This window comes from Apostichopus japonicus, chromosome 21 (genome assembly GCF_037975245.1).
Source record: "Apostichopus japonicus isolate 1M-3 chromosome 21, ASM3797524v1, whole genome shotgun sequence".
Lineage (NCBI taxonomy): Eukaryota > Metazoa > Echinodermata > Holothuroidea > Aspidochirotida > Stichopodidae > Apostichopus > Apostichopus japonicus.
The window spans coordinates 449,900-464,280 of record NC_092581.1 but is presented as its reverse complement, the minus strand read 5'-3'; positions in this window follow the sequence as shown (position 1 = coordinate 464,280).

Sequence of the window (14,381 nt, the reverse complement as noted above, 5' to 3'; positions counted from 1 at the left end):
TCCGACAAAATGGCGACGACACCTATTTTTTCTCCGTTTATCTGCAAATTAGCAAGGCCCCGGAAAGGGTCATTTCCTGCAATCTCGGGAGTATCTTTACTCAAAAATTTTCTGTACGCTCCGCGCCAACCTGTGGTGGCGCTCCGCTTAGATAGTGTCGAAAGCGCCCCTACAGACCATTCTTGCCCCCCGACCAATACCCCTAGCCCCGCCACTGCCCTTACTACACTCAAAAACGTCTTTGCGAGTACACTACGAGTAATAGCTACTCTCTTAAAACACCATCGAATATACAAATTACAATGTTTTTACAGACCTTACGTGCAATCTGAGAAATTGCAGACTTGAGACCCATATTTTAGGGCCAGGTATTCGCAGCATAAAACACTCGGGAAGTGCCGTTTCCGGCCATCTGGGGGTTTGAAAAAACCCAAAATTTTCTTGTACGCTCCGCGCCAACCGATGGTGGCGCTCCGCTTAGATAGTCTCCACACATTAGCCCCCCAATAATTTTTCCGTTCCGCCGCGCCTGAGGGCATATATGATTTCGAATACTCAGATACAACGTATTGCTTTGGCGCAATCTTTACCCGGTGATGACATATACTAAATTTAATTTAATTCCTGAAAAGTTTAAGACTTTCTAATGTTGCGATATCCCTGGATCTCTCTCAATTGTGAGAGAGCAAACTGGTGTCAATTCAGCCTTAATAAATATAATTACCAGATATTCTTTTCTCTACAATAGAGTGACGTTACATCTTCTAGTCTGACGAGCTCCCCCCCCCTTTATATCACGGAATTATAATTCAACATTTATCTTTTAAAAATACGAATTCTGAATTGTCCCTATGACGAATATTGCCTAAATGATGTTGACAATACTGGTTGACATGCGGTCGCTGACATTATGTTGTGGTAGTTGCTACAGTCAAAGTAGGTGCAAAACTATCCTCAAACAGAGCTTCAGGTCTTCAACTCAATGTGAGGAGAGTGTCACTGTACCGGAACAAAATACAAAATCAAATTTGCTGATAATACTTTGTCCAAATACAATATACTAAATATGTTGCATAAATTTATAATAAAATTTGTAACAATAACACATATATGACTTTTGAACAAAGTTTAGTTTGTTCCCTATACAAAGAAATGGTTCAACTCAAACATATAATCACTCTCTGCCAAAAGTAGCTTGAATTACGTTGCAGTGTTATTAAAGTCACCATCACTATTACAATCCTAGCAAACGTCCAATTTCTTAAGGAGAGTCAATTAAGGCGTGACTTTCACTTTATCCGACATAATGGAAAATTATTACACAAAATTAAACTGACTTTTGTGCACCCCAAAAGTATACTAACATTAAAGTGGTAGCATCCCAAATATTACTTATACAAAACAGATTAATATAACAAGTTCTACTTACAATGGTGCCAGTTCTGAAACTGTCAGACGAGCTCTGCAATACAGCTATATTTTATCCGGTCAGGTGATGTACTTTCATTCCAACTCTGCCGACAAGCTGCCCTATCCAGAACACTAAATATTGTATGATACTGGAATCTCCAGGGGATAATTGTGTTTTGAGCTTTCACAGTTAAATACCAGTCATAAATTACAGCATACTAAACCAGGCTTCAATACAGGTATCCTTTAGGATCCTGTGCCCCATGATATGAAAAATCACAATACTTTAGCTCCGTCTTTTCCAGCTAAAGAGACATAGCATGACTCAATCCGATGGTGGTATTTTGAGAGTGAATAGAAATCTTATCCAACACTCACTTCACTGGCTGGATGTGATGTCTCGCATAATTACTAGTGTAACAATTAGCATAACTTGGCAATACAATACATTGTCATCTTGACTATGTCCTGCCCTGGTAGTGTTTCTTTTGTGTGCACTAGCTATCTTAAGAGTATGCTATACCCTTATGATTGTGTCCGATTTTGGCCAAAATCGGTTTTTTTTTAATTCTTCCCCAAAATGCACCTGCGGTGTGTGGCGCCCTTTGGATTCTTTTCCAGGTGACAAGATTAGTATAAACACTTATATTTTGGTGGAAAAATGAAATTTAATAACCATATCTCGACGTCATTTCATATCGAAGTTAAATGATTAGGGTTAGGGTGAAATGATTAGGGGGTTAGGGGGTTAGGGGGTTAGGGGGTTAGGGGGTTAGGGGCTTACTTAAAGTTCCCGAGACCGTATGAGATCGCGGCAAAAGCAAACTGCCCCACCTGGTCTCGAGCCCGCGATCCAAAATACGTCACGCTCTCGAGGTACAGAGCAACCAACCGCGCCACGACAGCAGTTGATATAAATCTATGTTCGTTTCTAATACTTAAAGTTCCCAGAGACCGTATAAGATCGCGGCAAAAGCAAACTGCCCCCACCTGGTCTCGAGCCCGCGATCCAAAATACGTCACGCTCTCGAGGTACAGAGCAACCAACCGCGCCACGACAGCAGTTGATATAAATCTATGTTCGTTTCTAATACTTAAAGTTCCAGGGGCCGTATAAGATCGCGGCAAAAGCAAACTGCCCCACCTGGTCTCGAGCCCGCGATCCAAAATACGTCACGCTCTCGAGGTACAGAGCAACCAACCGCGCCACGACAGCAGTTGATATAAATCTATGTTCGTTTCTAATACTTAAAGTTCCCAGAGACCGTATAAGATCGCGGAAAAAGCAAACTGCCCCCACCTGGTCTCGAGCCCGCGATCCAAAATACGTCACGCTCTCGAGGTACAGAGCAACCAACCGCGCCACGACAGCAGTTGATATAAATCTATGTTCGTTTCTAATACTTAAAGTTCCCAGAGACCGTATAAGATCGCGGCAAAAGCAAACTGCCCCCACCTGGTCTCGAGCCCGCGATCCAAAATACGTCACGCTCTCGAGGTACAGAGCAACCAACCGCGCCACGACAGCAGTTGATATAAATCTATGTTCGTTTCTAATACTTAAAGTTCCCAGAGACCGTACCAGATCGCGGCAAAAGCAAACTGCCCCCACCTGATCTCGAGCCCGCGATCCAAAATACGTCACGCTCTCGAGGTACAGAGCAACCAACCGCGCCACGACAGCTGTTGATATAAATCTATGTTCGTTTCTAATACTTAAAGTTCCCAGAGACCGTACAAGATCGCGGCAAAAGCAAACTGCCCCACCTGGTCTCGAGCCCGCGATCCAAAATACGTCACGCTCTCGAGGTACAGAGCAACCAACCGCGCCACGACAGCAGTTGATATAAATCTATGTTGGTTTCTAATACTTAAAGTTCCAGAGACCGTATGATATCGCGGCAAAAGGAAACTGCCCCCACCTGGTCTCGAGCCCGCGATCCAAAATACGTCACGCTCTCGAGGTACAGAGCAACCAACCGCGCCACGACAGCAGTTGATGTAAATCTATGTTCGTTTCTAATACTTAAAGTTCCCAGAGACCGTACAAGATCGCGGCAAAAGCAAACTGCCCCCACCTGGTCTCGAGCCCGCGATCCAAAATACGTCACGCTCTCGAGGTACAGAGCAACCAATCGCGCCACGACAGCAGTTGATATAAATCTATGTTCGTTTCTAATACTTAAAGTTCCAGAGACCGTACCAGATCGCGGCAAAAGCAAACTGCCCCCACCTGGCCTCGAGCCCGCGATCCAAAATACGTCACGCTCTCGAGGTACAGAGCAACCAACCGCGCCACGACAGCAGTTGATATAAATCTATGTTCGTTTCTAATACTTAAAGTTCCAGAGACCGTATGAGATCGCGGCAAAAGCAAACTGCCCCCACCTGGTCTCGAGCCCGCGATCCAAAATACGTCACGCTCTCGAGGTACAGAGCAACCAACCGCGCCACGACAGCAGTTGATATAAATCTATGTTCGTTTCTAATACTTAAAGTTCCCAGAGACCGTATGAGATCGCGGCAAAAGCAAACTGCCCCCACCTGGTCTCGAGCCCGCGATCCAAAATACGTCAAGCTCTCGAGGTACAGAGCAACCAACCGCGCCACGACAGCAGTTGATATAAATCTATGTTCGTTTCTCATACTTAAAGTTCCAGAGACCGTATGAGATCGCGGCAAAAGCAAACTGCCCCCACCTGGTCTCGAGCCCGCGATCCAAAATACGTCACGCTCTAGAGGTACAGAGCAACCAACCGCGCCACGACAGCAGTTGATATAAATCTATGTTCGTTTCTAATACTTAAAGTTCCAGAGACCGTACAAGATCGCGGCAAAAGGAAATTGCCCCCACCTGGCCTCGAGCCCGCGATCCAAAATACGTCACGCTCTCGAGGTACAGAGCAACCAACCGCGCCACGAGAGCAGTTGATATAGATCTATGTTCGTTTCTAATACTTAAAGTTCCCAGAGACCGTATAAGATCGCGGCAAAAGCAAACTGCCCCCACCTGGTCTCGAGCACGCGATCCAAAATACGTCACGCTCTCGAGGTACAGAGCAACCAACCGCGCCACGACAGCAGTTGATATAAATCTATGTTCGTTTCTAATACTTAAAGTTCCCAGAGACCGTATAAGATCGCGGCAAAAGCAAACTGCCCCCACCTGGTCTCGAGCACGCGATCCAAAATACGTCACGCTCTCGAGGTACAGAGCAACCAACCGCGCCACGACAGCAGTTGATATAAATCTATGTTCGTTTCTAATACTTAAAGTTCCAGAGACCGTATGAGATCGCGGCAAAAGCAAACTGCCCCCACATGGTCTCGAGCCCGCGATCCAAAATACGTCACGCTCTCGAGGTACAGAGCAACCAACCGCGCCACGACAGCAGTTGATATAAATCTATGTTCGTTTCTAATACTTAAAGTTCCAGAGACCGTATAAGAACGCGGCAAAAGCAAACTGCCCCCACCTGGTCTCGAGCACGCGATCCAAAATACGTCACGCTCTCGAGGTACAGAGCAACCAACCGCGCCACGACAGCAGTTGATATAAATCTATGTTCGTTTCTAATACTTAAAGTTCCAGAGACCGTATAAGATCGCGGCAAAAGCTAACTGCCCCCACCTGGTCTCGAGCCCGCAATCCAAAAAAAGGTCACGCTCTCGAGGTACAGAGCAACCAACCGCGCCACGACAGCAGTTGATATAAATCTATGTTCGTTTCTAATACTTAAAGTTCCAGAGACCGTATGATATCGCGGCAAAAGCAAACTGCCCCCACCTGGTCTCGAGCCCGCGATCCAAAATACGTCACGCTCTCGAGGTACAGAGCAACCAACCGCGCCACGACAGCAGTTGATATAAATCTATGTTCGTTTCTAATACTTAAAGTTCCCAGAGACCGTATGAGATCGCGGCAAAAGTAAACTGCCCCCACCTGGTCTCGAGCCCGCGATCCAAAATACGTCACGCTCTCGAGGTACAGAGCAACCAATCGCGCCACGACAGCAGTTGATATAAATCTATGTTCGTTTCTAATACTTAAAGTTCCAGAGACCGTACCAGATCGCGGCAAAAGCAAACTGCCCCCACCTGGCCTCGAGCCCGCGATCCAAAATACGTCACGCTCTCGAGGTACAGAGCAACCAACCGCGCCACGACAGCAGTTGATATAAATCTATGTTCGTTTCTAATACTTAAAGTTCCAGAGACCGTATGAGATCGCGGCAAAAGCAAACTGCCCCCACCTGGTCTCGAGCCCGCGATCCAAAATACGTCACGCTCTCGAGGTACAGAGCAACCAACCGCGCCACGACAGCAGTTGATATAAATCTATGTTCGTTTCTAATACTTAAAGTTCCCAGAGACCGTATGAGATCGCGGCAAAAGCAAACTGCCCCCACCTGGTCTCGAGCCCGCGATCCAAAATACGTCACGCTCTCGAGGTACAGAGCAACCAACCGCGCCACGACAGCAGTTGATATAAATCTATGTTGGTTTCTAATACTTAAAGTTCCCAGAGACCGTATAAGATCGCGGCAAAAGCAAACTGCCCCCACCTGGTCTCGAGCCCGCGATCCAAAATACGTCACGCTCTCGAGGTACAGAGCAACCAACCGCGCCACGACAGCAGTTGATATAAATCTATGTTCGTTTCTAATACTTAAAGTTCCAGAGACCGTACCAGATCGCGGCAAAAGCAAACTGCCCCCACCTGGTCTCGAGCCCGCGATCCAAAATACGTCACGCTCTCGAGGTACAGAGCAACCAACCGCGCCACGACAGCAGTTGATATAAATCTATGTTCGTTTCTAATACTTAAAGTTCCCAGAGACCGTACAAGATCGCGGCAAAAGCAAACTGCCCCCACCTGGTCTCGAGCCCGCGATCCAAAATACGTCACGCTCTCGAGGTACAGAGCAACCAATCGCGCCACGACAGCAGTTGATATAAATCTATGTTCGTTTCTAATACTTAAAGTTCCAGAGACCGTACCAGATCGCGGCAAAAGCAAACTGCCCCCACCTGGCCTCGAGCCCGCGATCCAAAAACGTCACGCTCTCGAGGTACAGAGCAACCAACCGCGCCACGACAGCAGTTGATATAAATCTATGTTCGTTTCTCATACTTAAAGTTCCAGAGACCGTATGAGATCGCGGCAAAAGCAAACTGCCCCCACATGGTCTCGAGCCCGCGATCCAAAATACGTCACGCTCTCGAGGTACAGAGCAACCAACCGCGCCACGACAGCAGTTGATATAAATCTATGTTCGTTTCTAATACTTAAAGTTCCAGAGACCGTATAAGATCGCGGCAAAAGCAAACTGCCCCCACCTGGTCTCGAGCACGCGATCCAAAATACGTCACCCTCTCGAGGTACAGAGCAACCAACCGCGCCACGACAGCAGTTGATATAAATCCATGTTCGTTTCTCATACTTAAAGTTCCAGAGACCGTATGAGATCGCGGCAAAAGCAAACTGCCCCCACCTGGTCTCGAGCCCGCGATCCAAAATACGTCACGCTCTCGAGGTACAGAGCAACCAACCGCGCCACGACAGCAGTTGATATAAATCTATGTTCGTTTCTAATACTTAAAGTTCCAGAGACCGTACAAGATCGCGGCAAAAGGAAATTGCCCCCACATGGCCTCGAGCCCGCGATCCAAAATACGTCACGCTCTCGAGGTACAGAGCAACCAACCGCGCCACGAGAGCAGTTGATATAGATCTATGTTCGTTTCTAATACTTAAAGTTCCCAGAGACCGTATAAGATCGCGGCAAAAGCAAACTGCCCCCACCTGGTCTCGAGCACGCGATCCAAAATACGTCACGCTCTCGAGGTACAGAGCAACCAACCGCGCCACGACAGCAGTTGATATAAATCTATGTTCGTTTCTAATACTTAAAGTTCCCAGAGACCGTATAAGATCGCGGCAAAAGCAAACTGCCCCCACCTGGTCTCGAGCACGCGATCCAAAATACGTCACGCTCTCGAGGTACAGAGCAACCAACCGCGCCACGACAGCAGTTGATATAAATCTATGTTCGTTTCTAATACTTAAAGTTCCAGAGACCGTATGAGATCGCGGCAAAAGCAAACTGCCCCCACATGGTCTCGAGCCCGCGATCCAAAATACGTCACGCTCTCGAGGTACAGAGCAACCAACCGCGCCACGACAGCAGTTGATATAAATCTATGTTCGTTTCTAATACTTAAAGTTCCAGAGACCGTATAAGATCGCGGCAAAAGCAAACTGCCCCCACCTGGTCTCGAGCACGCGATCCAAAATACGTCACGCTCTCGAGGTACAGAGCAACCAACCGCGCCACGACAGCAGTTGATATAAATCCATGTTCGTTTCTCATACTTAAAGTTCCAGAGACCGTATGAGATCGCGGCAAAAGCAAACTGCCCCCACCTGGTCTCGAGCCCGCGATCCAAAATACGTCACGCTCTCGAGGTACAGAGCAACCAACCGCGCCACGACAGCAGTTGATATAAATCTATGTTCGTTTCTAATACTTAAAGTTCCAGAGACCGTACAAGATCGCGGCAAAAGGAAATTGCCCCCACCTGGCCTCGAGCCCGCGATCCAAAATACGTCACGCTCTCGAGGTACAGAGCAACCAACCGCGCCACGAGAGCAGTTGATATAGATCTATGTTCGTTTCTAATACTTAAAGTTCCCAGAGACCGTATAAGATCGCGGCAAAAGCAAACTGCCCCCACCTGGTCTCGAGCCCGCGATCCAAAAAAAGGTCACGCTGTCGAGGTACAGAGCAACCAACCGCGCCACGACAGCAGTTGATATAAATCTATGTTCGTTTCTAATACTTAAAGTTCCAGAGACCGTATGATATCGCGGCAAAAGCAAACTGCCCCCACCTGGTCTCGAGCCCGCGATCCAAAATACGTCACGCTCTCGAGGTACAGAGCAACCAACCGCGCCACGACAGCAGTTGATATAAATCTATGTTCGTTTCTAATACTTAAAGTTCCAGAGACCGTACCAGATCGCGGCAAAAGCAAACTGCCCCCACCTGGTCTCGAGCCCGCGATCCAAAATACGTCACGCTCTCGAGGTACAGAGCAACCAACCGGGCCACGACAGCAGTTGATATAAATCTATGTTCGTTTCTAATACTTAAAGTTCCAGAGACCGTACCAGATCGCGGCAAAAGCAAACTGCCCCCACCTGGTCTCGAGCCCGCGATCCAAAATACGTCACGCTCTCGAGGTACAGAGCAACCAACCGCGCCACGACAGCAGTTGATATAAATCTATGTTCGTTTCTAATACTTAAAGTTCCAGAGACCGTACAAGATCGCGGCAAAAGGAAACTGCCCCCACCTGGCCTCGAGCCCGCGATCCAAAATACGTCACGCTCTCGAGGTACAGAGCAACCAACCGCGCCACGAGAGCAGTTGATATAGATCTATGTTCGTTTCTAATACTTAAAGTTCCCAGAGACCGTATGAGATCGCGGCAAAAGCAAACTGCCCCCACCTGGTCTCGAGCACGCGATCCAAAATACGTCACGCTCTCGAGGTACAGAGCAGCCAACCGCGCCACGACAGCAGTTGATATAAATCTATGTTCGTTTCTAATACTTAAAGTTCCAGAGACCGTATGAGATCGCGGCAAAAGCTAACTGCCCCCACCTGGTCTCGAGCCCGCAATCCAAAATACGTCACGCTCTCGAGGTACAGAGCAACCAACCGCGCCACGACAGCAGTTGATATAAATCTATGTTCGTTTCTAATACTTAAAGTTCCCGAGACCGTATGAGATCGCGGCAAAAGCAAACTGCCCCCACCTGGTCTCGAGCCCGCGATCCAAAATACGTCACGCTCTCGAGGTACAGAGCAACCAACCGCGCCACGACAGCAGTTGATATACGTATAAAGCATGGCATGGGCTACTTCCGGGTTCCTTTCATAATTTCTATACAATTAATGTAGAATTATACAATTATAATACCCGAAATAGACAAAATGCTCATTGCAACTTCTATCATACGAAATTAGGTACACGCAGCTTTCGCAACCGTGCAACTAAGTTATGGAACTCATTAAGCAATACCGTTAAATCTAAGGCTACAAAGAATTCATTTAAGAAATGTTTAAAAAAAGAATTGATATCATCATATTAAATTATGTAAATGAGTCATTTACTTCAGCAGTTTCTGTACATAATGTAACAAACATTCAATTTGTATTTATTAATTTTTTTTTTCTTAGGGAGTCTTCCACTTTGTTAAGCTTTTAAGCTTTATGGAAGACTTCCCTCCGCTTTGTACTTCTGTGGAAAAACAAATAAATAAATAAATAAATAAATAAAATAAATCTATGTTCGTTTCTCATACTTAAAGTTCCAGAGACCGTATGAGATCGCGGCAAAAGCAAACTGCCCCACCTGGTCTCGAGCCCGCGATCCAAAATACGTCACGCTCTCGAGGTACAGAGCAACCAACCGCGCCACGACAGCAGTTGATGTAAATCTATGTTCGTTTCTAATACTTAAAGTTCCCAGAGACCGTACAAGATCGCGGCAAAAGCAAACTGCCCCCACCTGGTCTCGAGCCCGCGATCCAAAATACGTCACGCTCTCGAGGTACAGAGCAACCAATCGCGCCACGACAGCAGTTGATATAAATCTATGTTCGTTTCTAATACTTAAAGTTCCAGAGACCGTACCAGATCGCGGCAAAAGCAAACTGCCCCCACCTGGCCTCGAGCCCGCGATCCAAAATACGTCACGCTCTCGAGGTACAGAGCAACCAACCGCGCCACGACAGCAGTTGATATAAATCTATGTTCGTTTCTAATACTTAAAGTTCCAGAGACCGTCTGAGATCGCGGCAAAAGCAAACTGCCCCCACCTGGTCTCGAGCCCGCGATCCAAAATACGTCACGCTCTCGAGGTACAGAGCAACCAACCGCGCCACGACAGCAGTTGATATAAATCTATGTTCGTTTCTAATACTTAAAGTTCCCAGAGACCGTATGAGATCGCGGCAAAAGCAAACTACCCCCACCTGGTCTCGAGCCCGCGATCCAAAATACGTCAAGCTCTCGAGGTACAGAGCAACCAACCGCGCCACGACAGCAGTTGATATAAATCTATGTTCGTTTCTAATACTTAAAGTTCCCAGAGACCGTATGAGATCGCGGCAAAAGCAAACTGCCCCCACCTGGTCTCGAGCCCGCGATCCAAAATACGTCACGCTCTCGAGGTACAGAGCAACCAACCGCGCCACGACAGCAGTTGATATAAATCTATGTTCGTTTCTAATACTTAAAGTTCCCAGAGACCGTATGAGATCGCGGCAAAAGCAAACTGCCCCCACCTGGTCTCGAGCCCGCGATCCAAAATACGTCACGCTCTCGAGGTACAGAGCAACCAACCGCGCCACGACAGCAGTTGATATAAATCTATGTTCGTTTCTAATACTTAAAGTTCCCAGAGACCGTATGAGATCGCGGAAAAAGCAAACTGCCCCCACCTGGTCTCGAGCCCGCCATCCAAAATACGTCACGCTCTCGAGGTACAGAGCAACCAACCGCGCCACGACAGCAGTTGATATAAATCTATGTTCGTTTCTAATACTTAAAGTTCCAGGGGCCGTATAAGATCGCGGCAAAAGCAAACTGCCCCCACATGGTCTCGAGCCCGCGATCCAAAATACGTCACGCTCTCGAGGTACAGAGCAACCAACCGCGCCACGACAGCAGTTGATATAAATCTATGTTCGTTTCTAATACTTAAAGTTCCAGAGACCGTATGAGATCGCGGCAAAAGCAAACTGCCCCCACCTGGTCTCGAGCCCGCGATCCAAAATACGTCACGCTCTCGAGGTACAGAGCAACCAACCGCGCCACGACAGCAGTTGATATAAATCTATGTTCGTTTCTAATACTTAAAGTTCCCAGAGACCGTATGAGATCGCGGCAAAAGCAAACTGCCCCCACCTGGTCTCGAGCCCGCGATCCAAAATACGTCACGCTCTCGAGGTACAGAGCAACCAACCGCGCCACGACAGCAGTTGATATAAATCTATGTTCGTTTCTAATACTTAAAGTTCCAGAGACCGTATGAGATCGCGGCAAAAGCAAACTGCCCCCACCTGGTCTCGAGCCCGCGATCCAAAATACGTCACGCTCTCGAGGTACAGAGCAGCCAACCGCGCCACGACAGCAGTTGATATAAATCTATGTTCGTTTCTAATACTTAAAGTTTTAGAGACCGTATGAGATCGCGGCAAAAGCTAACTGCCCCCACCTGGTCTCGAGCCCGCAATCCAAAATACGTCACGCTCTCGAGGTACAGAGCAACCAACCGCGCCACGAGAGCAGTTGATATAGATCTATGTTCGTTTCTAATACTTAAAGTTCCCAGAGACCGTATGAGATCGCGGCAAAAGCAAACTGCCCCCACCTGGTCTCGAGCACGCGATCCAAAATACGTCACGCTCTCGAGGTACAGAGCAGCCAACCGCGCCACGACAGCAGTTGATATAAATCTATGTTCGTTTCTAATACTTAAAGTTCCAGAGACCGTATGAGATCGCGGCAAAAGCTAACTGCCCCCACCTGGTCTCGAGCCCGCAATCCAAAATACGTCACGCTCTCGAGGTACAGAGCAACCAACCGCGCCACGACAGCAGTTGATATAAATCGATGTTCGTTTCTAATACTTAAAGTTCCCGAGACCGTATGAGATCGCGGCAAAAGCAAACTGCCCCCACCTGGTCTCGAGCCCGCGATCCAAAATACGTCACGCTCTCGAGGTACAGAGCAACCAACCGCGCCACGACAGCAGTTGATATACGTATAAAGCATGGCATGGGCTACTTCCGGGTTCCTTTCATAATTTCTATACAATTAATGTAGAATTATACAATTATAATACCCGAAATAGACAAAATGCTCATTGCAACTTCTATCATACGAAATTAGGTACACGCAGCTTTCGCAACCGTGCAACTAAGTTATGGAACTCATTAAGCAATACCGTTAAATCTAAGGCTACAAAGAATTCATTTAAGAAATGTTTAAAAAAAGAATTGATATCATCATATTAAATTATGTAAATGAGTCATTTACTTCAGCAGTTTCTGTACATAATGTAACAAACATTCAATTTGTATTTATTAATTTTTTTTTTCTTAGGGAGTCTTCCACTTTGTTAAGCTTTTAAGCTTTATGGAAGACTTCCCTCCGCTTTGTACTTCTGTGGAAAAACAAATAAATAAATAAATAAATAAATAAAATAAATCTATGTTCGTTTCTCATACTTAAAGTTCCAGAGACCGTATGAGATCGCGGCAAAAGCAAACTGCCCCACCTGGTCTCGAGCCCGCGATCCAAAATACGTCACGCTCTCGAGGTACAGAGCAACCAACCGCGCCACGACAGCAGTTGATGTAAATCTATGTTCGTTTCTAATACTTAAAGTTCCCAGAGACCGTCTGAGATCGCGGCAAAAGCAAACTGCCCCCACCTGGCCTCGAGCCCGCGATCCAAAATACGTCACGCTCTCGAGGTACAGAGCAACCAACCGCGCCACGACAGCAGTTGATATAAATCTATGTTCGTTTCTAATACTTAAAGTTCCAGAGACCGTATGAGATCGCGGCAAAAGCAAACTGCCCCCACCTGGTCTCGAGCCCGCGATCCAAAATACGTCAAGCTCTCGAGGTACAGAGCAACCAACCGCGCCACGACAGCAGTTGATATAAATCTATGTTCGTTTCTAATACTTAAAGTTCCCAGAGACCGTATGAGATCGCGGCAAAAGCAAACTGCCCCCACCTGGTCTCGAGCCCGCGATCCAAAATACGTCACGCTCTCGAGGTACAGAGCAACCAACCGCGCCACGACAGCAGTTGATATAAATCTATGTTCGTTTCTAATACTTAAAGTTCCAGAGACCGTATGAGATCGCGGCAAAAGCAAACTGCCCCCACCTGGTCTCGAGCCCGCGATCCAAAATACGTCACGCTCTCGAGGTACAGAGCAACCAACCGCGCCACGACAGCAGTTGATATAAATCTATGTTCGTTTCTAATACTTAAAGTTCCCAGAGACCGTATGAGATCGCGGCAAAAGCAAACTGCCCCCACCTGGTCTCGAGCCCGCCATCCAAAATACGTCACGCTCTCGAGGTACAGAGCAACCAACCGCGCCACGACAGCAGTTGATATAAATCTATGTTCGTTTCTAATACTTAAAGTTCCAGGGGCCGTATAAGATCGCGGCAAAAGCAAACTGCCCCACCTGGTCTCGAGCCCGCGATCCAAAATACGTCACGCTCTCGAGGTACAGAGCAACCAACCGCGCCACGACAGCAGTTGATATAAATCTATGTTCGTTTCTAATACTTAAAGTTCCAGAGACCGTATGAGATCGCGGCAAAAGCAAACTGCCCCCACCTGGTCTCGAGCCCGCGATCCAAAATACGTCACGCTCTCGAGGTACAGAGCAACCAACCGCGCCACGACAGCAGTTGATATAAATCTATGTTCGTTTCTAATACTTAAAGTTCCAGGGGCCGTATAAGATCGCGGCAAAAGCAAACTGCCCCCACCTGGCCTCGAGCCCGCGATCCAAAATACGTCACGCTCTCGAGGTACAGAGCAACCAACCGCGCCACGACAGCAGTTGATATAAATCTATGTTCGTTTCTAATACTTAAAGTTCCAGAGACCGTATGAGATCGCGGCAAAAGCAAACTGCCCCCACCTGGTCTCGAGCCCGCGATCCAAAATACGTCAAGCTCTCGAGGTACAGAGCAACCAACCGCGCCACGACAGCAGTTGATATAAATCTATGTTCGTTTCTAATACTTAAAGTTCCCAGAGACCGTATGAGATCGCGGCAAAAGCAAACTGCCCCCACCTGGTCTCGAGCCCGCGATCCAAAATACGTCACGCTCTCGAGGTACAGAGCAACCAACCGCGC